Genomic DNA, 26,690 nt, shown 5'->3' with positions numbered 1-26,690 from the left:
AGAAATAGGTGTGGCGGTGGTACCTCCCTGGTCAAAATTTACTGGATCTACCATCTTTCTTACTCTTTACTCTAGATCTGGGTGTTTATGTACACACACACATCTCAATTTATTTAAAATCCAATTCAAAATCTATTTAAAACCTCTTAACATCCCAGAAGAAAATCATAAATAAAAAAGAAGATTATTTTAACGTGAACCACCAAAATATACAAGATCTTTCCTTAATCTCGTTAAAAGGAGCGTAGGTCAAAGTGCCTGGGGGGCCTGAAGACATTTCTTTATTATAACTCTTGAATAATATGAAATAACACGCCCGAAAAGACTTTTCGAACAATTCAAGTTTTTGTTAGGTTTTCTAAACATAACATGACACTATTCTTATATAATAAACAAAATTAATAAACCCGAATATGGCCGTTATATGTAGAATTACAAGCAGTTTCCATACAAAACTATGCTTGGGACTACGGAACACCACGTGCCCTTGCTGCAAATAGAATTAAACCAGAACAAACTCAAACCAGAACACAGGTGCACTTTGCTGTAATATAAATATAAAACCACTTAAGTTTAACCTTATTTTAGATTGGATTATATCCTATTACTTACAGAAAATCCGTTCACAATTGAACGAAGTAAGCAGCTTTTTAAGATCGATTTATGCGAATCATGTTAACTTACGTTGATATGCGATTTTCGTACACGATAAGCCAGCTCATATCCGAACGTCGAGCAGATTTGAACGACGGAGAATAATTGTACGATGCTTTGATACTATTTCCAATACTTACGTATTTGTAAAAGTATATTCAGTTTTTTACTTTTAATACTCATAGCCCCACTAGGATTTCATGATGGTGGGTGCAATGGGCGTATATAAAGATAAGTACCGAATCACCCAGACCCAGAACAGGAATCGAACCCGTAATTGTGTGATTATGTATGGTTGTTGTTTATACATTGTGCGTATTAGAAATTAATTATCACTTCCTAAACGGTGAAGGAAAACATCGTGAGGAAACTTGCATACCTGAGAGATTTATAAAAAAAAATCTCAAAGGTATGTGGAGTCGACCAATACCGACTTGGCCAACGCGGTGGACTACGATATAATCCTTCTCATGGGAAAGTAATGGGTCGTTGATGATGTGATGATGAGAATGTTTGTACAAGTGTTTTTCTATTTACGAGTATCTTTATTAGAATTAAACAAAACATAACAAATTAACTTAAAAAGGTTACGTAGAAAAATAGTATAGATATCAAAGTACCGCCTTTAATCGACAAAGTATATTAACAACGATTCATGATTCCTGATTCATGATTGAACAGTTCCTTAAAAATCCATCCACCAACACAAAAGTTCAAAATATTCCACCATTAATATTGTACATTTTACCTATGGAAATCTATTACAATATATAAAGCATTTACCAATATTTTAGAACTAAGGAAAACGTTAGAAAACTTGTTGCATGGACAAGTGCATAACGTTTAAGATGTATCGTTTATGATCGGTTGGAGCGCCGTAAGCTCAGTTGGGCCGAAGCTCCCGCGCTGTCCTCACGCGCTACGAAACTGCGAAGTTACGAATTGCTACGAAAATACGTTTCGTATGCATCTGCTACGAACGGGCTTATCGATTTAAGCCGCTACGAAAATAGCATTGTTTTGTTTTTAATAATTCAGTGTTTTGTTCTTTATTTTTTTAATAAAATTGTTTTAATAGTGCGGTGGTGTAAATTACAAAATTGAGTTGATGACTTGGAAATAGGGTAAGTTTTTAAATTTAAATTTTAATAATGTAAATAATGAAAAATGTAACAACTGGAAAAGTATACTTTTCGGTTTGTTACATTACAAGAACTTTTTTATACCTATTAACATTAATTTAAAATTTAAAAATAACCATTTCTATAAAATATTGAGGTCTTGTAACAATAAATCTTTTGCTTAAATAAAATTGTACTGTAATTACAATGAAATTAAGTTTGGAAAAAAAATCTTCTATCAAAAACTTTCTATAGGTCTAGCTGTGCGAAGGAACATTATTAAAAATCATATTTAAGTTATTTTAAATAACATGCTGCCACATTACGTCAGTGAAATTATTATATGTAATTTAAAAATAAAAACTAAGTTTTGAGTTTTCCAATTTTTATGTCAGTATTTACAAATATATTATAGATGCGGTGCTACTTTGCTGAACTAGAATGGAACGGCAAACAAAAAAATCCTTACTCTTAATCTCATAACACAGCAGCATTTAACACTGCTGTTACAGGGTAGAAATCGTGACGTGGTAATATCGCCTCAGGTGAAGTTTACCACTAAGGTGAAGCTACCACATTTTTATCTCGCAGCCTTTTACGTTTAAAGATAATGCAAATAGTAGGTATATACAAAGTAATTTTATTTATTTACCTACGTGTCTTTTGAACGACATTTTCTTGAGGTTTTGAAATGAAATTGGCTGCCAATCCTTTGGCGGCTTCAAATACGCCACAAAGCCCCGACAATATGTACTGAGCTAACATTATTATTTTTGAGTTACGTGCACATAAAATAGATACTTCACCACACAAAAGACTTGGGTTCTTTAAGTTACGTTGGATGAAAATCCGCACTTTTGGGCACATATAAGCCTAGAGGGCTGTAGGACTATCACAGTGATCCAGTCCATGGGACGGGTTTTTTATTTTATTTCACTTTATATTTTAATGTTTCAAGTATGGTTTTAATTTCATCATCGGGTTGATTAGTAGGTTGTTGGACCGGAAATGGTTTACGGTCACTACTACTTGAAAGTTTCCGATGAATTTATGCAAATTTCGCTTGTCCATATCTCGAATGTGCAAGAGTAAAAACAAAATTCTGATATTCCTGTTTAAGTCACTTGTGAAAAATGAAAAATACAAACCTGTGTAATCTCACAGTAGGGAAGGTACGGTTTAAAGCCAAAAAAAGTCAAATATTTTTAAACCGCCCATATGCTTTTACTACTGGTTGAAACTCTTACTTTAAAAATAGGTAAAAATTAATTATCAGTGTAAGTGAAAACCATGGAAGAAAAATAACACATGGAAGAGAAATATCTACACGCCTTCTTATAGAAATAATTCTCTAGACTCTAGGGTGTGTGAAAGCCTAAGACCCTTTTACTTAAAAAGTAGACGTGTGCCCAGTAGTGGGACAACAATGGGTTGATGACGATAATGACGACCGGGCCATCACCACCAACAGCTTGTTCTGGTTTTAAGGATATGGTAAGGGAGTGATACTTTTCCGAAGCATTCCAGCTTAGTCATCAGGGGCAGCGGCGCATCTATAGCCGGCCTCGGGTAGGAATATCTAATCCTGTCTGGGGTTGATTACAGATGAACATGAGCGGCGTTTACCATCAGATGGACTGCATGCTCATCTGCTACTCCTATGTTATAAAAAATATGCCCTCGGAAACCCGAATATCTTATTTTAAATGCTAAAAAAAGAATTATGTTGCAAATAATGTCTTTGTCTTTTTATTCGTATTTTACGTGTTAACACCATTTTATTAGCTTCTTGCGGAAACACGCCACAATAAAATACTGGAGGTTTTACTCATAGGGCTTTTTATTATGAAACATTTACGCATCGTTACCGCGAGTCAAGTATTTAATTTTTTACGAGTTTCGTAAGTGCGAGGCTCTTTGTCCTTCTGAAATGAAGTACAGGAATAATTGAACTTATTAGAGCCTGGGTTATGCTGGCTTGAGTTGTTGTCTTCTTTATAATGTTAAAGTAAACGAGCATACAGTCCATCTGATGGTAAGTGGCTTATACTGCTTTTAGACATCTGTAATCAATCCGATTCCCAATTCTCAATTCCGAATTTGACCACAGATTCGTTGTTGACACTGAGAACTAAGAACGCCTCGGTTAGGTATTTCTGCCTTACCACACCCTTCAAACCAAATTACGGCAGCGCTTAACACTGTTGTTATGAGGCAGAAATAGGTGTGGCGGTGGTGCCTCCGCAGTAACAACCATAAAGGATTATCCTTAAGCAAATATACTTTCATTCTATTTATGTCATATTTCTTCATATAAAGTATTTTGGGCACACGAGATCCTACATAACAATGTCATTAACGTAACGACTAAGCTTAACGAATGCCGTAAAGCTAAAATTAGCCTGCGCTAACGACACAGGATATTTTACACAAAGCTTTCACTTATTAGGGACGAATTTTGACACGCATCATATGTTTATAGAAATATTTATTAAATAATAACTATGTTGTGTTAAAAGCCAAAAAGGTTTTTACAGGTGTTATGTCTACAAATTCGAAGTGACCGGCGTCGTGGATTATGGCGTTAACCTCTCGCATTGTAAGAGGAAGCTCATGTCCAGCAATGGGATGATGACCTTAAACCTCTCACAGATGCATTGACTACAACTTATAAGTAAGTCGGCCGGCATTTACACTCTTCAACCGAATCGCAAGAACTGCTTCACGCTTGATGTAGGAATAGCGGTGACGCCTCCCCAGTACTGGTTCTAACACATTTTAGGTCAGGTTTCCCCGGTCAGTACTGGTTCTAACACATTTTAAAATTTATTATGACGAATAGGGTTCAGGAAAAATAACGCTTTCTATCCACACACTATGACTCTTTTTGTCGTAAGTATCACGATCAGACGATCACACACATACGTAGACACTTGTCTTGTTAATACCCAGAAAAAACATGAAGTGAATTTTTCGTACAACCGATTCGCACTAATGATGTGCCGAGTCGGCATTTTTGGTATTGGAGTACTTTAGTAGGTACTCATATAAAAAAGAATCGAGTCAGTACTCCAGTCCAGATTATTCACAATGTACTCGAGTACCCGAGTGTAGTTTGTAACACACAGTCCAATAGTACGACCAAAAAAAGGCCTAAACTACTAAATTCAACGTTTGCCTATATGAGGTACATACGACTGGAGTCAGTGAAGTGTACTAGTACCGTCAGTATTCGAGTATCACTTATCAGTACTCGAGTATTCGAGTTTATGTAAGTACTCGAGTACTGACTCGAGTCGACCTGACTCGGCACATTTCTAATTCACACTATGTCAGTGCGGTAGACTAAGGCCTAAATCCCTCTCACTCTGAGACAGTAATTGGTTGATGACTATTTTGTAGTAGATCAGCCCACAACGTAAAACGATAGTATACCTTATATTTGTGGAATTATTATTTTCGTGAAACTCGATATAATATTGCTGTGATTGTTGCCGTGTTCAAGGCTGGTTAAATATAAATTTCGCTGAAATCATCAAAAGTTTCATTGTAATCTCAAATAATAGTCATTCGATACGAAACCGATACAGCCTTAGTACAACACAAATAATGAATTAAATCCAATAGGAGCTATGCGACTAAGTTTGCAAATGAAGGCAATCATCAAAGGGAACGGGAAAAGGGAAGATTAGGTGGTATTTGTTGCTTAGTGGAATTTGTGGTTGGACGGTCCGAGGTTCAAATTCTGGTCACGTATCTGCTTTGACGAATTTGTTATTGAATGATACAATTGTTACCTCTTCAGTTGTCAGGGGGCCCAGTGGAATAAAGAAATGTTAAATCCAAGTAGGAACAAATCACTGGGCTGGGCGCTGAAGGAAAATAAGAATGAATGAGGCCTGTTAATAAAACATAATTAAATTTAATAACGATTTAAACGACTTTATTTTCAAACGAGCTTTTGCCCGCGGCTTCGCTCGCGTTACGAAGTAATATTTTCATCCCCTTAATTTATCCCCTTGGGGGTAGAATTGATCAAAAGCCTTTCTTAGCGGATGCTTAAGTCATAACATCTAAGTGCATGCCAAATTTCAGCCCGATCCGTCCAGTGGTTTGGGCTGTGCGTTGATAGATCACTATGTCAGACAGTCACCTTTAAGTTATATATATTTAGATATAATTTTCTTTCACTTACATTATAATTATTTAACAACATGTCAACTGTGATTTAATTTTAAGAAATAGTTTTATTGCTATTGTTCTTATGAGTGTCTTTATTTAACTGTGATAGCTTTGCAGACTGTAACGTCTTTCGACTGTTGTATTTATGTCTACTTCTCTTTGACCAGTACAGCACCTTACAGCTGCTTGACGATTTTTATTATATGAAGTGTTGTTGGGTTCATCTAAATTGAGGTGTATAGGCTATATTTTTAAGCAGTTTCTTGTTATCATTGCATTTTTAAAGCATTGGCGCAAGCTGTAATAACACAAAGTATATCCTTACTAATATTATAAATCCGAAAGTAACTCTGTCTGTCTGTCTGTCTGTCTGGTTGTCTCTTCTTCACGCCTAAACCACTCAACCGATTTTAATGAAATTTAGTACAAAGATAGTCTGAGACCCGAGAAAGGATATAGGATAGTTTTTATCCCGGAAATCCCACGGGAACTAGCGATGGCGATCTAAGATCGATTAATCGGAGAATCGATATTTTGGACCAAAAAAATCGATTCAATCTCCTTACTAATATTATAAATCCGAAAGTAACTCTGTCTGTCTGTCTGTCTGTCTGCCTGGTTGTCTCTTCTTCACGCCTAAACCACTGAACCGATTTTAATGAAATTTTGTACAAAGATAGTCTGAGACCCGAGAAAGGACATAGGATAGTTTTTATCCCGGAAATCCCACGGGAACTAGCGATGGCGATCTAAGATCGATTAATCGGAGAATCGATATTTTGGACCAAAAAAAACGATTCAATCCGTAATAATATCGATTAAAATCGATGCATTTGGTCAAGTGATGATCTTTAGCAAAGTTGAAGGTACGTATTTTCAGTTTTATACATGTTAGTATGTTATATTATTTTCTTTTTAACGCGGGCGAAGCCGCGGGCAAAAGCTAGTTTTACAATAAATAAATCCAGTACTAAACAAAAAAACGCATATAAAAATAAAATGAACATTAACTTAAAAAATTAAAAAACACATAAAGAGAAACATAAACATTTATAAGAATTTGTGGGAGGATCACAATATTATTCATGAATATATCCCTCATTAATTCTGTCTCTATTGCCTCCCTTGATGGAACTCTTGATTAAACCACGATTTATGCACGATACTCGAATTTGTCCCAAAAGAGAACTCAAAACAATGTTAACGACATTTTTATCTTTTCTTATCAAATCTTATCAAAGCGTTTGTATTTTATTTTTCAAGAACTATTCATTAGTTTTATTGATTTTTATTAATTATAATATAACACTTTACTTGACTTAACTTAATTGGCAGTGAGCCTAGTTGCCTCTTAATAGAAGGGTCCGAAGTTCAATCCAAGGCGCGAGACTCTGATTTTTTCAAGTTATGCGCGTATTAGAATTAGATTTAGAAAATAATTATACCTTGCTTAAACGGTAAACGAAAAAGTCGTTAGGAAATCTGCATACATGAGAGAACTTTAAAAAATACCTCAAACGTGTGTGAAGTCTTGATAGACTTAATTGATAATACCCACTTAACCAACACGGTGGATTATAGCCATATCCTTCTCATTCTGAGAGGAGACCCAAGCCAGCTCTCAATTTAAAAAGGAGATCCTTGCTCAGTGGCGGAACAATAATAGGTTTAAAACAACGACATTCTTTACCTATTAATTCCCAAATAAACAATAAATTAATCATGTTTATAGCTATTAAAAAATGTATTAATATCCATCTTCTTATCCCTGTACAAAATGTTTTGCAACGTAATCTTGTTCAACTGTAAATTAAACCTCCGTTTAAAAAGGTTTAAAAATAACGACTTAACTGTAGCACTTTAACACTGATAAATTAGTTTCACCCGGTAGCTTTGTATTAAGCTAAGTGAGAGGGAAATAACTCTAATTGGGTAAAGTCAATGGAATGCAAAACAAGAAATTAAGCTTTTCGCTTTAACAGTGAAAGAAAACACGAATACGCTTGAAAATTCTTTGAGGTGTGTCGTCATCGATCCATTACTGTCCCAGTATTGGGCAGGGGTCTCCTCTCAGAAAGAGAAGGATTAGGCTATAGTAGACTTCACATACCTTTGAATTTTTTTTATATAACTAAGGTATGGTTTCCTCACGATATTTTCCTTCACCGTTTTAAACAAGTGATAATTAATTTCCAATACGCACATAACTTTGAAAAATTTGCGGTGCGAGCCTAGGATTTGAACCTCGGACCCCTCATTCGAGAGGCCGAGTTTCTAAACCATCGGGCTATCACTGCTTTTAAAGATATGTGAATTCCATAAATCACAGATTGGTGATAGATTGGTGAACTATTCTTTAAGACCCTCTTATTTGAAGAGGAGGTACTTGCCCAGCTGTGGGACAGTGAGAATTGACAACCAAAGCAAAAAAGTTAAATATGTCTCTTTTTTCGGGAATACCAAAAACACGCGTTAAAACTATATTGACCTAAATACATTAAGATTTCGTTAGATAAATCCTACGACATCTCATATGTTGAAATCCGTCAAGTCATTTGGGCTACAGGGACAAAGAATGCGACATACATACATACATGACAATAGTATACCTATGAAGAATCTATGTACTAAACCCTACCCCTGATTTAGCTCCGAGCCATAAATCTGAATGCTCAATACGACAAAAAGGTTCGTTTGCGCAATCATGCCGATTGGTTGCCTGCCTCACCGGGACAATTATGTACCGTGACCTAATTAGGGTTTTAGACTATAAGGCACTAGTCCCATTAAAAGCTTGTAGCGACTATTTGACTGAACACCTTTTTACATAATAGAGCTTAAAACCTCGTTATAGCGCAGAAATGGTATTGTACGAAATTTTTATGCCTCACTGCCGATTTTTCCCTTTTTACTAATAATGTATAAGCAGCAAACGAATATGCAATTTATCTGATATTGAACACTGGAAAGTCCTACCCGAGGTACAAATGTATGTCCCTGAGGGCCAAGTTGAAACGTCTCGGATAGGTATATCTCCCTTCAAACTGGAACACAGCAACTTATCGCTGCTATTATTAGGAAGAAACTGATAAAAATGCGGAGGTTACTGGAACATATTATTAACATATCCAGTACGGATGTATGGGCAACCAGTTTAATACATTTTCCCGCTGATAAGTCCTTCGCTTTAGGTTGACTGCTAACTGTTGTTCAACTGCTATTTCATGAAAATTGAAACCGGTGGCTTAATGTGCCCTTTGACGCATTCTGTTCATCACGCGTATACAATTTTGAAATTTGAAAAACGTACGGCGGTAGCCACTTACCATCAGGTGGACTGCAAGCTCGTCTGCTACACCTATATTATAAAAAAATCATTCACTTTGTAGATCATTTAAGAACTCAAGCGGTGAGGGAAAGCGCAGAGTTTCACCTGGTTAAAAACACAAGGCGTGAGGCAAAGTACGAAGAGATTTAAATATACAGTATACCCCAAGTACCCCGACAAACTTGGGGAGAACATAGGTGAGGGTCTGACCTCTCTGGGAAAAAAAAATACCTTAATAAAAGTGTCACCGTCTTGGCAATATCGATTATTTATATTTTTTAAATAAATCAGCCCCCTTCATCTTCTTCCGTTAACTGCGTGTACAAATTTGGTGATGCAGTGTTTATTTTTTCTGTTAAATACTATCAGATAGTTGGTCTTACGGGACACCCTGTATAAATACAATCCATTAAAACAATACCCTTGTGGAATCGAAACTTTGATGACCCAATAATTGTTTGAACGAACTAATTAACTACGGCCTAATGAGACTGGAAGCAAAACTAGGCTGTTCATTAGAACTTTCAACATAATGACTATAGTTTACTAGAAGTACCGTATACTGAATACTGGGTCTATATATTTTGAAAATGACCAAGTGTTTGGAAGTAGCGTAGTGGACTACACAGCTAAAACTTTTTAATGAAAGTGAGAGTTATTTATGGAGTTTTCTTCAGTATGCCCTCCTTCACTATTGAAGTACGTGATAATTAAATATTATTTATTAATACACGTTAATTTAAAATAACAGAGGTGATTCGAACACTTCGAACCCCCAGACCCCAGAGTAAGAAACCGATATTAAACTACTAAGCTATTTCCAAAAAAGGCAAGGCATTCTGCAGGATTTTGAATATGGCATACTATTTTATAATTCTGATATTTTATTGTATTGTTATCCTTTATTTATATCAGTGTACAGTACCAACGTCACGTAGACACCTGCCAAAACTTTATAAAGGGACAGAAGCCCATAAAATACAGACACATCTGCCCTTGCGGTCATAAAATTGTTACTACTTTAATAAAGTAATAAGTTTTGTTTATGGATTTGAGTTATAACGTTACCGGGCCTTTATGGAAGGGTTTTAAGAAATTTTAGTAGGTACCATGAATTCTGTTCACCTTTTTTGTTAGGTTGGACAAACTAACCTGCAGAAAATATAATGGTAAGTGAAAACTTTTCCGAGGCGTTCCAACTTAGTCCTCAGGGGTAGCGGCGCGGGGTAGCGGCGCGGTAGGGATATCTAATCCTATCTGGGGTTGATTTCAGATGTCCATGGGCGGCAGTTTCCACTTACCATCAGATGGACTGCATGCTCGTCTGTTACTCCTATATTATAAAAAAAAACTGTCGTCATGGACATCTGTAAACAGCTTCGTATAAAACTAAGGCGCTACCTGAGAGCAACCTTAGATCTGTTGTCATTGGGTTAAGATAAGCCTCATAAGTAGGAAAATCGCAACCGTCCACTGAAATGCAGAATTTCTTCTCCAATTAAAAAAGAAAACTTATAATATAAATACAAGTTTAAGGAGAACTTTATAGTTTTTAATAAAAATCTATCCGTAAGAATGATTTTCATTTGCTTCTCAGAAAACTTACGAAACCGAAAATTAATTAACCTACTTTTAAGAAAATTACATTTCTAAATTAAAGCAAACTATAAAATTCCAGCTATTAATATTACGTTTAAAATCATAAAAATGTACACAAATTCAAAACTTAATAGTTAATTAAAATTAAACAATAAACCTCCCAATAAAATAAGCTACAAGGGTAATCTTTGGAAATAAAGGTCAATAAAACTTTTTCTTGGTATGTTCGGTCATAAATTACGTCACATACGAGTAGTTTGCCTAAATTTCGTGACGTCATAGTTCAAAATGAAATATATATAATTAAAAATAATTTCGGACCTGCTGTTCTATTTTAATAATGTCTACATGTAAAATTGCAAAATACATTCCATCACACTAGGGGTTGACACAAATGTGACCAACCGTGATAAGAATGGGGGAGGGACCGAAAAATCAAGAAATTATCAAGGAACTATCAGATTGCTTGTCTAGTGCTGATAACAGATGATTACGGGTTGCAGTAGCCACTTACCACCAGTTGAAGTCCATGCTCGTTTGCCACCTTAATAATAAAAAAGAACAGACAAACCATTAATTTCTTAGATAACACGATACATTTTCCTCTTAGCGTCTACAATAATATAGCCACTAAACAATAAACAATGACACTGTAAGTAACTTTTCCCGGAATAGAGCTCATAAAACTCAAGATAATAGCGCATTATCTGTGCCATCGCCGGAAACAAAGGCTTTTGACCGAAGACAGCAATAAAGGCACGAAATATAAATATTACCGCAATCTATCCTCTGACGTGAAATATTAAGCCCCCGAATGGCCCATTTGGACGGTTATGGCAGATTTGAGAAGGTGGAGCTTTTTAGGGAACCTACTTATTTCTTATTATTATTATTGTTTATGATCATTGTTCACTGTTTTCTATATTATAAATTTACGATAAATTTAAAAATAAGCAAAAGAAAATTTTATAAAATTTGGCCAAGCGCGAGTCGAACTCGGAAAACGTAGTGTTCCGTACTACCTACCTATTTTTTTCTATTTTTGGTATTTGTTATTATAGTAGAGATACAAGTAAATTGGGTAAATTAGAACTGTCGAACTATTGCAACTCATTAGATAAAGCGAAAAACATCAACAAAAGTGATTTCTTGTATGGCGTAACGTATATGTACGGGTTAAGTACATGGCTTTGTATGTTGTTGTTGTAAGTACGGTGGTCATTTACATTCAAACTTTTGTATGTTTAGTATTTGTTGTTGTAGCCGTCACTAAATACTCCGTAAAATCAATTGTCTATTTATTACGTGTTAAGAAATAGGGGCATGTGGTTGACGGACAGACAGTGTATCCTTAGTCATAAGGTTCCGTTTTTTCCTTTTCGGTACGGAACCCTAATAAATTGGTTACAAATCTAACCGCGTGGGTAATTGGACTCCCACCTTTTTATGGTGAATTGCTTATGACTCTCCAAAGATAAAGACAATTTGAACTATGTATGTACATTTAATGTCTTTTCCACATATATACCTATATCGTTAAAATCGTATCAACTATCCGTCACTTATTTTTACGGCAACGATACTGATACAAAATAGTTTCAACATATAATAAGTTAAATCGAAAAGTTTAACATATAATAAAAAATAATGTATTTCAATGTTTTTTTCTCTAAAACGTACAAAGTACAAACCGTTATATAAACCTTCGCGTAACGAAATAAAAATCGCAAATGATATTTGTGCGTGCCTAGGAATGTTGGAAACAGATTATTTTTCTATATTTATCGAAATATCAAGCTCAGAAAACATTTTGATAGTTGACGAAAATGCGTTTTCATTTTTCATGGTATATCCATAATATGGTATATCAATAAACATAAATACAAAAGAACTCGACCCAGAACAGTAATCTATTTTTTATCTAGATATTTGTTTGGCCAAGGATCGAACCTATTCGTATCAAATCACTGTAGTAAGCACCACAGGCGCGACATTACTAATATCTTTGTATACTACAACAAAACCACCTACACTCACAGTCATTAGAGACTACTTAATATCCTTAATGCAATGTACTCTCGTACTACAAAACCTAATTAGTTTAACTAAGATTGAGTAGTATCACGAACACTACTTCATCACGATTAAGCCAATCTATCTTTCTAGATTCCAAACTATTACGTCGCCAGCCACAAAGTAATTAATACTACTTATGGGTAGGTACTGCTAGTCTTAGTATGTAAGGGTATAATTCCATTACAATACTTTTTTAATTATTTTATGTTAATAAGATTCTATTTTAAGGTGGTAGAACCCCTTGTGGCTCGATTCCGGCGGCACCTCCGCCACACCTATTTCTGCCTCATAACAGCAGTGTTAAACGCTCTTTGTTCTGGTTTGAAGGGAGTGGTAAGGAAGACATACATTTCCGAGGCGTTCCAGCTTAGTCCTCAGGGGTAGCGGCGCATCTGTGGCCAACCTCAGGTAGGAATATGTAATCCTATCCGGGGTTGATTACAGATGTCCATGGGCGGCAGTGGCCACTTACCATCAGGTGGACTGCATGCATTTATTATAAAAGAAAAAAATTGCTGGTGAGTAAGTAGCAATCTAGCGGAAAACTATATAAAAAGAAAGAAGGATAATATATTGCTTAAAGAATAAGATCTTGAATTGCATCTTTCTTTATATAAAATAGTCTTCCAGGAATCAGCTTACAAGTATTATTTTCAGTACTAACTTGTTCCTACGATAATATTAAACTCCTTTTGAGCTGAAGGCAAGTTTATTAAATACGCTATTTCTGCTTTCTCTAAACACTATTATGTTGGTTTAAAAGGCAGTCTTACACGGCCTTATCTAATTTACTCCTCAAAGGACCGACTCTTCTGTGATCAATTTCAGGCAATATCTTAGTTCCCTACTTGTGGAATAGATTACAGCTCTCCGTGGGCAGTAGAAACCGATAGTAGGTGGGTGTCGTACCGGTTAGTTACTTATTCTATCGAATATTATAAATGCGAAAGTGATATCGTTAGTTTGTTACGCTCTCACGCCTAAGTTCCAAAACGATTATCATGAAATTTTGTACATATGTAGTCTGGGGTCCAGAAAAGAGACATAGGGGCCTTTTATGCCGAAAATAGTACTGTTCGCGAGCAATAGATAGAAACGAATATTGAACCTCTGACCGCGGGTAAAAGCTACTATTGCATAAAACGGTGACAGCTACGTGGTTGTTTGCTGCTTCAATTACATAATAACGAAAACTCCATCCAAATTGGATCAGTAGTTTCTGAGAAAATCGCGGACAAACAAGTTTACATACCTACATTTGCATGCCGACAAGGCAATTGTCAATGAAGAGAATTGTATATAATTTTAAGAACTTTTGAAGCTTATTCCAGCAAATAAATATGTTAGAAATAGTTTAGTCCTACAAAGCTAAAAGCAGGTAGAACTGGCATAGTTTACCAGGAAAGGTACCGTCACACCTATTTCTAACGTGAAGCAGCTCTTGCGTTTTGGTGAAAGGATGTAAATACCAGCTGACTTTTTTTCTTATATAATATAAGGGTAGCAGACGAGCATGCAGTCCACCTGATGGTAAGTGGCTACTGCCGCCCATGGACATATGTAATCAACCCCAGATAGGATAAGATATTCCTACCTGAGGTCGGCCACAGATGCGCCGCTACCCCTGAGGATTAAGCTGGAACGCCTCGGAAAAGTCTGTCTCCCATACCACCTTCAAGACTTACTATAAGGCGAGCATCTTAAGAGTTCTCAGGAGTGGCATCGCATCTCAAATAGGCCTCAGGTACCATGTACCATATGGATATTTATGGAGTTGGTTACAAATATGCATAGGAAGCACTCTCGTTTCCTCCTAATCATCATCATTATCATCAAACCACTACTATCCCACTACTGGGTACGGGTCTCCTCTCTGAATAAGAAGGATTAGGACATAGTTAGTCCACCGCGCTGGTATGTGAAGAAATACGCACTTGCGTATTTCTTCACATAAAACCATTTTTCTTTTTTTTTAAGATTTCGCAGGTATGCGGGTTTCATCGCGATGTTTTCCATGTGATAATTAATTTCTAATTCCAATTGATAATTAATTTCTAATATGCACATAATTTTGAAAAATCAGAGGTGCGCCTGGGAATTGAACCTCGGACCCTTCGACCAATGGGCCGACTTTCTTAACCACTAGGCTCTCTACGTTTCCCACGTTTGCTATTTCAATATTTAAAATGTTAAATGGGTGTGTCATTGTAACGTGTATTTTTATTAAATTAACTTACAAAAAACCTTTGTGAGAGCTCGGATGGATCCATTAGGTAATTAGAGTGAGGGGTGGGACGATAATTAGCCTGTTCAGTGCCTGTTCACGCCTGGAATACTAAATTAGTTCGTTAGTTTATTAGCCAATACCTATTATTGGGTCTGGCTAGTGTTTATTGTAATGGCTTTGTTATTGCTCTGACGATCCCTAATTTCTTAACTAGTTAATAGGAAAGCTTGGTAATTCGCACGCATTTTTGCGCGGTTGTAAAATGAGGTAAAATCCGAAAGTTTTAAAAATGCGGTGCTTAAACTAAAGACAGAAAATTCAAGTATCTGTCAATTATGGTTAATGAGATTGAACACTGTGACAGACGGACAACGAAGGCTTAATAAAAGGATTTCGTTTTTATCCCTTCAATACAGAATCTTAAAAATGATCGCTTCATATGTCAACTGGCATCTATACTCTTCCATCAAAGGCAAGAAGTCCTTTACATTTGAAATAGCTGTGATGGTGGTACCTGTGGTCGACCTGTAGTGGTTCTATCACTATTCAACTTATCCAATCTTAAAGAATCTATCCAATTTTCTTTTGTAAAGCGTTAAATAAATAAGCTATTTTACTGTTCGTTCCACAATGATACTTGATATTCTTTGAAAAACAGACGAAGTTCCTTTGAGATTGAAATCCACGTGCCAGATATTTTATTTACAACTGGATGTTCACTATTATTTTCTTAGATCAGAATTTATCGTGATACTGTAACAATATTTGCAGAAGTATTTGAATATATGCATCAAAGATGTTAGGAAATGTGAAGTCCTAATGCGTTAAATGTGTCACCACCGCTACACCGATTTGTACGTGAGGAGCACCAAATTTTCATTTGCTGGTACACTTTATTATTGTAATAACTAAGGTATAAATAAGATGTAATACATCGAAATTCATATAATAAATAATTAAAGTAACTTATATAAAAGTTTACTTTTCCAAAAAAAAACCCAATAAAATAAATAAGTGCACAAGTACGAGTCGAACTCGCAAAATGGAAGGTTCCGTAGCACGAAATTTCCCAATTTTTTTTATTATAGGTAGTATTTGTTATAGCGCGTCATTATACATATTCTGTGAAAATTTTAAGTGTCTATCTATTACGGATCAGGAGATAGAGCCCTGTGACAGACGGAAAGACGGAGAAACAGCGGAGAGGTAGTAATAGGGTTCCGTTTCTATCCTTTGGGTAGGGTACCCTAAAAACTCGTTTTCCGGAAATGCCGGAAATACTCAGCGTCGTGTATACACCTACTAAATTCAGTAAGTGCAGCCAAGCGGAAAGACAAAGGGAAATTCCAAATTATAAGGACGGCATAGTGTCCCCTAAATTTATGGGATTAATAGAGCAAGGGCTACTGTTCTAGTTTGAAGTTTTAATACTATGTCCAACTTAAGTACTTGACAAAGTAACTACAAATCATTACAGTTGAAATCACCACAAAACAACTAACTTACTTCCTTAGATGAATAGTGGAACAAGTAAAGTTTAAGCTTCCGTTGTTTTGGTTGCTAGTAATATTTAATTGTTTTCTGTTAGACCTAGAATTAAAGAGGCTCTATAAGATAGTGTGCCTATTCTGTACTTAGACAGTACATGCATCTATTAGAAATTATCAAATTTCCATCTATAATTTCTAAGAAGTGGAAATTCACAATTTTATGTCTTTTGTACGTAAAACTAGAGACAGATTGATTATTCATAGTGGGCCCTAGCCAGTTTCATGTTCACACAAACGCAACTTATCATAGTCGGTCTCGTATTTCATTCTATCTTACGCCATCAAATAGCCCACCAACCGGGCAAAATAGTTTATAAGAGAGGTAATATAGTACGACATGATAGATGATGATAAGCAAAGATGATATATAATGCCGTTTATATGAATATTTACGCAGCAGAATTTTTGTAGTCGTCAACAGCAGTCGTCGTCGTCGACAGCTGCGTTGTCAGTAACGGCAGCAGCACTTATTTCTTTTATACAGCAACTGTTTACCACTGTTGTAGTTTAGTTTGAAGTGTACGTAATAATAATATGTCTTAATAAGTAAGTAAATGCATTTTATTTATAATATATAGGAGTTGCAAACGAGTATGCAGTCCACCTGATCGTAGGTCACTACTGCTCGTGGAAATTACAGCCCTACCCGAGTTCGCCCACAAATACGACGCTACCTAATGTACCTGAGGACTAAGTTGAATCGTCTCGGATAAATGTGTCTCGCTGCTGCTTGACACTGCTGGTATTAGACTAGGCAGAAAATGAATGTATGGTGTCTCCGAAGTCGAACCACAAAGGGTTCTGCTACGTTATAATAAACACCACTAGAATAATATACGATCGTCTTTACTCTTTATCTTAACTTCGAAGCTTCACTCGAGCATTCTGACAAGATTTATTATGCACTTTGAGAGTTAGCCGCAAACTTCTCTCCTCTGTGCGAGATCAGTTCATACAAACTTGCAAAGCTTATAAGTGGGCCCTAGTACCTCGTTCTATAAAGGGCACCATATGGTGTGTGACAAATCTAAATACTCTACAATTAAAGCAGTGATATCCCAGTGGTTGAAACTCAGCCTCTTGGTTGAGGGATCCGAGTCTCAGGTTCGACTCTCAGGCACGCACCTATGATTTTTCCTTGTTCAACATCGTGAGCAAACCTGAGAGATCGAAAAAAATACAGACCCAACACACGCTCGGCCAGCACTGTGGACTATGTCTAATCCTCTTATTTTGAGAGGAGACGCGAACCTAACAGCTGCAATGGGAGTGGGTTTATCATGTCTCCTTATTTTATTTCCTCTCTTGAAATCATATTTTTTGTTGATAAATCAAGTGCAGAATGCAGATTAATGGAATAAGCAAGAATGTTATTGTGGAAAATGGCAAAAATGTGGTGTGGATGAAGGTTCCAGAAATCAGAGACCATTCTGCTAAAACTAAAGTCGATTTTTATAAATCCAAATGTTACTCGACGAAATGTGACGGGGAAAGAAATTTCCACTACAAAGGAGTACTCTACTTGTACGTAAATTTTAACTCCAATTTCCTTTTGTCGTGAACCAAAAGGAAACGTGAACTTTCCGTAGTTTGTAAAGTAACTTTATATAGTTTGTAGTTTGTGAGGAGGTACTCATAAAATTTTCCGAAACTGCAATTTTCTACTTTCGACGCTTAAGAAGTTCAACTATCGAACTGCTTCGGGTCAGGTTAACTTTTCGTTCACTTTCGTTCACGTTCATTTTCGGACACGTAGGTAGGTAGTTAGTTGCATAACAGTTGACATGAATGAGTGTGAAACACTTGTAATTGGAAAATGACAGTACACTTACACCCACACACACGCGCACACACACGCATGCATACACACACGCACATGCACACACATATATTATTATTATTATAGACTATTCACTTCTAAAAAGAGTAACTTTAATTCGTAATTTAATAAATGTATTTGTTATTAAATAGATTTATTATAGTTGTAAAAGAAAATTGTAATAGTTCAGTAAGCAGAACATACTTTCTCATTGTCCAGAGGTGGGCGTAAATGGCTGCTTCACATTTTTTAACTATAGCAGTCGTTTACGAACAATTTGTATTTGTGCATTAATGTTTTTATGTTCACGTTTATATACCAACTTATCCTGCAATAAATGAATTTAATATGAATTTGAATTTGATGAATATTTGAAAAAATCTTTGAGTTTAACTAAAGGTTCTTATATTCAACTTAAATATAAACGCTTAAACGCTTTCTACACTCACAGCCCCACACTAGGATACCATGTAACCTGGGTGCAATGGACACACACAGAGGCAAATACACAAACACCCAGATCCAGAAACAGAAATATAAATTCACCATTTAAAAATCTGTCTGGCTGGAGATCGAACCCGGGCCCCTCTGCGCGAAAATTAAAGAGATATTCGAAATACTCTCTGTCGACCCAATTTTTGTAACTTTAGGATTTTCGAATGTCGGTTTTCATTTTTTGTGGCACCGAAGCAGCTAGTAATTTCAAATACTTCGTATAATGTTACTACGTGGGTGGCAGTAGCCATTTACCATCACGCAGATTGCATACTCATATGTACCTTCAATATTATAAATAATTCTAAAAGAAAAAAATTCTCTCGCTCAATCAATCAATCAATCAATAATTCAACCCATTATTGACTATGCTGACACCTGTTACCTGGATGCTACAGAGGAGCTACTTAACAAACTTGAATGCTTGCAAAACCTATGTATTCGTTTCATCTTCGGTATTCGTAAACGAAAAGTTGCGAACGAACGGTTGCGAAAGTGTGAGACATGGTCAACCATGTCTCACACTTTCGCAAGGAACTCAAGTGGCTCCCAATCCGCCTTCGCAGAAACACTCGGATTTTATGTTTGCTGTATAATATCCGTCACAATCCAACCTCTCCATCCTATCTGCGAGAGCGTTTCTCTCTATTGCTCCCTGTAGAACCCATTTAAAGACTCTCCTTAACTTCCCATCACATAGAACCAGTTCCTATTCCAACTCCTTCACTATTCATGCAGTCAGGTTGCGGAATTCGCTTCCTCCAAATATACGCGACTCTAAAAACATCCATATCTTTAAGAAAAGACAAAAAAATCACTACCTGTCCTTAACCGTATAAGTATTAAAATATTATGTATGTAAGTATTAAATGTATATGTATATTTTTTGTGTATTTTATTACTTTATATATATATATATATATATATATATATTTATGTTCATATATTATAATATTATTCATGTTATATATTATGTTAAAAGTGCACGCTTACCAGGTGTTAACCAATTTCCAATCTCAGGTCTGCTGGAAGAAATTTCTTTAGAAATAAGCAGTGCCTTTGCACTAAATTTTAGATATAGCTCTCTTTTATGTTGTATTTTTTTGTGCATAAATAAATAAATAAATAATTGGCCAAGTGTGAGTCGAACTCTCACATGGAGTTCCACCGTACCACCAAATTTTCATTTATTTTTTATTTCTACTTTTATCATCATAACTACCATAGAAGTAAAAGCATTGACGAAATTTGATTTTTCTACCAATATTAACTTTCAATAGACAAAGTAAAAAACACCAAAAAAATAGCGGTTGTTTGAATTCTTGTATTTGTTATTATCTGTAGTGTTCTGTTTATACCCATTAGATACGGTACCGTAAAATATTAAATGTTTCCTCCTTAATTCCTTCTTAAATAATATACAATGTACACATAATATACGTTTTAATACCGTAGTATCCTTGAGGGTAATAGCAATGAATATTCTAAATACGTATGTATTTGTGCCGGAGTAATTAGTGCAGCGTATTACTCTGAAATTGCGAGACGGCAGACATCGTAACATAAAGATGATGTACGGCATATACTCGTACTACATGATTATATTGTATGTCAGTCAGATGAAATGTCTCTATTTTGTATAGACCTGCGGGCACTTACAAATTACATTTTTTTTTAACGGATCATATGAATCAAATTGAAACTAATTTTTACGGAATAAGAACACGACCTCAGCTGAAAAGATCCGAAAAAACAGCGCATTTGTCTTTTGTTTTCGTAACGTTAAGATGATTGTGTACGGCATTTATGATATTGTCAGTAAATGAAATGTCCTTATTTTGTATACCTACTTATAAATTATAAGTCACAATATTTTTCTTTTCTACCGGATCAGGACACAATTCCAATTGTGTTTTGGTGGAAAAGTATGAGTATCGACTGACTTACATCAGGGTTCTTTGTCCTGAAGTAGCAATACACCTCAGATTGGCTTCAGGTAGGACCTGTTCTGTGCAGGGTTGGTTACAAATATCAAAAGGTGGTACTATGACCTCTCATCAGGTGGACCGCTCGTTTGGTATTTCACCAGTTTAAAAATCTTAAGTAATCGCTATCATTAACTTGACGGAGCAGTCACCATACCGCTCTGTCGGCAAAGGTTTCGGGTTTGATCACGAACGTGAGAATGTTAGTTTTCCTTCCAACCTAGTATTATTTCAAAGTTCTTTACTGTATATATGCTTATTCAATTGAAGCTTTACCATTCGCCGCTTCGCAAGGCGTTTTTGTTAAGATGAAACGGCGCAAAAAACTCTTTTAGTCTAGATTAGATTTAGATTTAGGGCACATTAGATAAGATTGGACTTTAAACGATCTATTTGTACGTCTAAAGGTGGTGGAACAAATACGATTCGATCTTTTCAAGTATTAAGCAGTTCACGGTGGAAATATTTGGATCCTATCCTAATTGTGTATTATTGTTATGGCCAATTGAAGTGTGCGATAAAGAATATTCATCTATGATGGCTTGGTTTGCTTTAGGTCTAGTTTTTTTTTTTTTTTTTTTTTTTTTTTATAATATCAGAGTAGCAGACGAGCTTGCAGTCCACGTGATGGTAAGTGGCTACTGCCGCCCATGGACATTTGTAATCAATCCCAGATAGGATTTGATATTCCTACCTGAGGTCGGCCACAGATGCGCCGCTACCCCTGAGGACTAAGATGGAACGCCTCGGAAAAGTCTGTCTCCCTTACCACACCCTTCAAACCGGAACACAGCAGCGCCTAACACTGCTGTTATTAGGTAGAAATAGGTGTGGCGGTGGTGCCGCCGGAGTCGAACCACAAAGGGTTCTACCACCTTCAGAAATATGAAGCGATAGTTCAAATATGAAGCGATCATGTCGATGCTCTAACGTGGCAACACATTTTAATAGACTTCAGGTAGGACCCCCGTTGTATATAGACTTGGTTACAGATACGTACTTTCCATTAGTGATATATAAAAAATATTATGTCTATCCGTGAAATGTTTACCATAACTAACGAAAATAATGCCATATTTGTATTAAAATATTTACAATTCACTTACACGTAAACAATTTTACTTACAAACGTATCAAACATTCACAACACCATATGGGTATATCTCATTAAAAATATCAATAACAAAGTAACAATACTGACTGATGATTACACCAATTATAAGCAACCAATGATTACTATTGAAACTTTGAAATTATCCATTGAAACAGCATTAAAACTTTCGTAACACATTCGGTTCGAAGTTTGCTAACTCAACCCACTATTACATCAGGCTTTCAAATTAGACACTCTACACACGAGAGATACGAACTTCTCTAATACGTAATGGATATTAATGAATTCTCTATCTCTCTCTTTCTCTTTGTCTCTAAATATATCATTACCTCGCCAAACGGTAGTCGTGACAATTTGGCATTTCGACAAAAGGAACACAGCTGGCCCCCGACCAGGTGGACCGACGGCCTGAAGAAACCAGAGGGAAACCGCTTGATTCTAAGACCACATAACCGTTTGGAGTGGCGCCAATTAGGGTAGGCTGCAGTATGATGATGGACCGTACATACGATAGAAAACATTACCACTCCTATCAGGTAAAAATGTGTGGATATGATAATTTTATTACATTATGTTCTGTTTTGTTGTTTAACAATTTTATCGACCCGACAATGACAATACAGTTGTGTACATATACCTATGCAGTGTTATTGTAAATACAAGATGGCCACCGCCACAAAACGGCGGATTAGATAATTTTTATTCGTTTCATGGCGATTTATCGTTTATCGTTTGCCATCACTTTTATGTCCCTATACTCGAAACTTTTCCTACAACTGGCTCCCTTAAAGGAATGATACCCCATTACAAGTCTTAACAAATTCCAGTCGATTTTTTTAATCGTGCTAAATAGCTACCTATCATAAGTTAGTTCGTCTATTTTAGGAGGCCTAATCGCCGGTCTAAAAATATTTAAGACACGTTCCGACCAAGTCATATTAAAATGGCATGGCGGAAAAATCTGACATGAAGGTAGCCAAAAACAAATCTTGTTTAATATGATACATTTATATAAAAGCAATAAAAAGCGATGTGTTTATGTACGTATGTTAAGTATCTTTCAACGCGAACGTTTATTTGCGAATGAGAGATTTTCGCAAATTGCTTCTTTGAAGCGGTTGTAATAGCGTTTTTATCGCGCTCGTTTTAGGCTTATTACAACATGTTAATTAAAAAATGTTCAAGTTTTATTACTTTTCGCGTAAAGTGAACACTTCTGACGCGTTACTTTCTATCAAATGGGAATAGCAAGCGCAAAAGTAGTCTATTATTTTTATAATACAGGACTAGCAGACGAGCGTACGGTCCAACTGATAGTAATTGGCTATAAATTAGATTGTACCTGAGGTCGACCACAGAAACATTGCTGCCCTGCGAACTAAATTGGAATATCTCGAATAACTAGGACACACATAAAATTGGTCTTAATACTGATGTTATTGGGCAAAAAAGTTATGTTTCAATTTAATTATGTGTCTCTAAATTATTAATTACCTACACTTTTCCATTTTTTACCGCGAATCAAACCCGGTACTCATTCGTTACGATAACCACTAATCCATTAGATCGTCGATACGTAAACAAAGTCATTTACCCTATAATAATCGTTACGCCTCAGCATAATGTAACAATCCATTATCTATTTTCGCCTCCCCATAGAAATAACACGTAAAGCATAAATATTATGATTGCACATTACAGAATCATGATGGATGGTTGCAAGATGGCGGATGCTGCTCTCATACGGACTTCTTGATACAATTTCTGAGAATAATGGTATATTTTTAAGTAAAGCCAGAGTTAATAACATTGTTTTATGATTTTCACTTCCTTGGGAGAATGTCCTAAATATTTTCGATATGTACCTAACCTAATCTAAATTAAATATCTTATGACGTGAGATTTTTGTGAGATTTGTGTCACTAAATTTTATGTTCGTAAGTTCGTATGATATTTTTGAGTGAAAGCGCCGTATACATAGAGCCGTTTTCGAAATAAAGTTTTATTACATTTCTCCGTGCCGTATTATAAATAAATAAGAGATGTATGCATAAACTATTCCAAAATGAGAAAATAAGAGATGGTTTTGTATTACATAAACTATTTTAAAACGCATTTATTTTATTGTTATATAATTAAAGCTTATAAATGCGTGTAATTTGAAATAGACACACAATTGTACTTATTTTCACAGATAGCAATAGCATATATGATAACAAGAATATTAATTAAGAAAATTATTTCAGATTAGAGCAAAATAGTTAACAAAACAGTACAAGAATAACGAAAACGGTGCAGGCACGTGCCCAAACTACTAATGTGATTATTATTTAAAACACTACCTACAAGAGATTTCATACTCAACCACATCTCATAAGATTACATTATCATTATATTATATTATATTATATTATTACGTCACATTTCATTACACAAGCTCATTCTAGCTTTTTAACCAAATTCCCAAAGGAGATTCGTCGTATATGCCTAGTTTAGTTCGTCGTTTATAAGAATTTACTATACCACGTCTTTTAGGCATATTTTCATGGTTTTTCACCAACTACCCACAAAAGAAGTTATGCAACGAGCATGTTTTTTATTTATGTACTAGCTGATCCGGCAAATGTAGTGTTGCCATATAAATAAAAAAAGGTAAGGGTGAACAGCCCTTATCACTCAGGGGTATAAAAAATATATAGTAGCCGATTCACAGACCTACTGAATATGCATATAACATATGGTGAAAATCGGTAAAGCCGTTTCGGAGGAGTATGGTAACTAACATTGTGACACGAGAATTTTATATATAAGATTACAACGTAATTCTTCGTAAACGTATATGAACAAGTTTATAATGACTATACAGATAAATTACTTGTTAAATCATGACCCTTAGTTTAGCTTTGCCGCAAGAATTTCTCAAAATCTATTTTTGTCTACAGACCGAAAATACTAAAATAAAGGTCCCTAATTATCGTCCAAAAATGTAACCTTTCAGAATTCATTCATTCAAGTCTACGTACTAATGATATAAAAGCCTAAACATGCTAACAGCGAAACCTCCTATTAATATTTAAATTCATTTGAATTATAAAGGACAAAAGACTTTAATAATATGTATGAATGCGGCATTCGTTTCAAGTAATTTGAATAAAGCTTGTTTAATCTGTTACCATATGGGACTCCAAATTTTAACGTTAACGACCAATATGAAACGAAATATGACAACGACAAATATGTTTAAATGGTGTAGGACTGAGCAGATACCTACTAATTGTGTGTTACAATATTTTGCTTATAATACGTTTTTAATATAGAAACAACAGACGAACATACAGTCCACCTGATGGTGAACAAGTGGTTACTGCCGCCCATGCAGATCTGTAATCTATACCAGAAAAGATTATATTTCAATCTGAGGACAGGCACAGATGCGCCGCTACCCCTGAGGACCAAGCTGTAATGCTTCGAAAAAGTATATGTCCCTTACCACACCCTTCAAACAAGAGCACATCAAAGCTTAACACTGCTGTTTTCTTAAAAATGGGGCTTTAGCTTGGCTTTTTTTATATGGTAACTGATAATTTGTAAGTCCCTTCTCAGGCCTGTACAAAATAAATATATTTCATTTCTTATCAAAGTTGAGAATGACAGTACATCATTTTGCAAAAAGCTTTTCTAACCGACTGAACTCTTGGGGCGCATAAATTCTACAAATATACGCGTTTCGTAAGTATATATACCGAAAATGGTTAGGGTACATTATTGGATTGGATTGCATTATTTATACATTACTACCGTTTTGGCCTTTGTTTTCCTTCGTCAGTTCCGATATTACGCCTGATAATCATTTTACCCGACTGTGTAGGGTTATGGTTTTCGAGCGTATGTATGTGTGTGTGTGTGTGTGTTTCATTCTCTTCCCTACAGCCCGAACGGCTTGACGGACTTTAAAATACGAGATGTCATTGGATTCGTCTAAATTTCGGGAGTAATTGGCGTACCAAAAAAAAATGTTAATTCTATGGAAAAAACCTTGGCTATATTTTAAATTTAACTAAGGAGCAAGCTGTCCAGTGGTTGGAAAGCACTGCAATGGATATCTAATAGATACTCTCAAATAAGATTGGGGACCTAACGTTCGTAACATATACGTTGTTACTTCCCAGGAGGGAGTTAAATAAAGTGTCGTGTTAATCTCTCCTTTCGTACACCTTTCAAACCAGAATACTGTAGCCTTGACTCTGGTGTTATAAAACAGATTTAAGCGTGGTGATGATGCCGCCATATTATCTACGAATTTCAACCCAAACCTTCGACGTGGAAAGCCAAATTTTTGCTAGTCTGTTATTACTAATAACATTTAAAAATCCTTCTCTTCTTTAAAAGTCCTTTTTAAAAAGCATAACATTTAAAATCGTTCTTCTATTACCATAATAATATAACTGAAGTAACCAATATTATTTTTACAAATCATAACATTTAAAGCCGTTCTAGTAGATATTATTCTAATCTAACCTAACCTAAACCTCCAACGTAG

The 26,690-nt window shown here is 35.6% G+C and overlaps 1 protein-coding gene across 1 annotated transcript in view; it reads left to right on the top strand.

The window, feature by feature from the left end:
* The first annotated feature begins 1,553 nt into the window (after positions 1 to 1,553).
* LOC140750459 (uncharacterized) overlaps positions 1,554 to 26,690 on the top strand; it is a 50,671-nt gene continuing 25,534 nt past the window's right edge. The window contains exon 1 of the mRNA XM_073083993.1: positions 1,554 to 1,778. The gene's annotated coding sequence lies outside the window, so the exon portion shown is untranslated. The remainder of the gene's footprint in view (positions 1,779 to 26,690) is intronic.

This window comes from Epargyreus clarus, unplaced genomic scaffold (genome assembly GCF_041222505.1).
Source record: "Epargyreus clarus isolate Ecla_fem2 unplaced genomic scaffold, WU_Ecla_fem_2.2 ptg000019l, whole genome shotgun sequence".
Classification (NCBI taxonomy): domain Eukaryota; kingdom Metazoa; phylum Arthropoda; class Insecta; order Lepidoptera; family Hesperiidae; genus Epargyreus; species Epargyreus clarus.
This window is presented reverse-complemented; position numbering and strand designations above follow the sequence as displayed.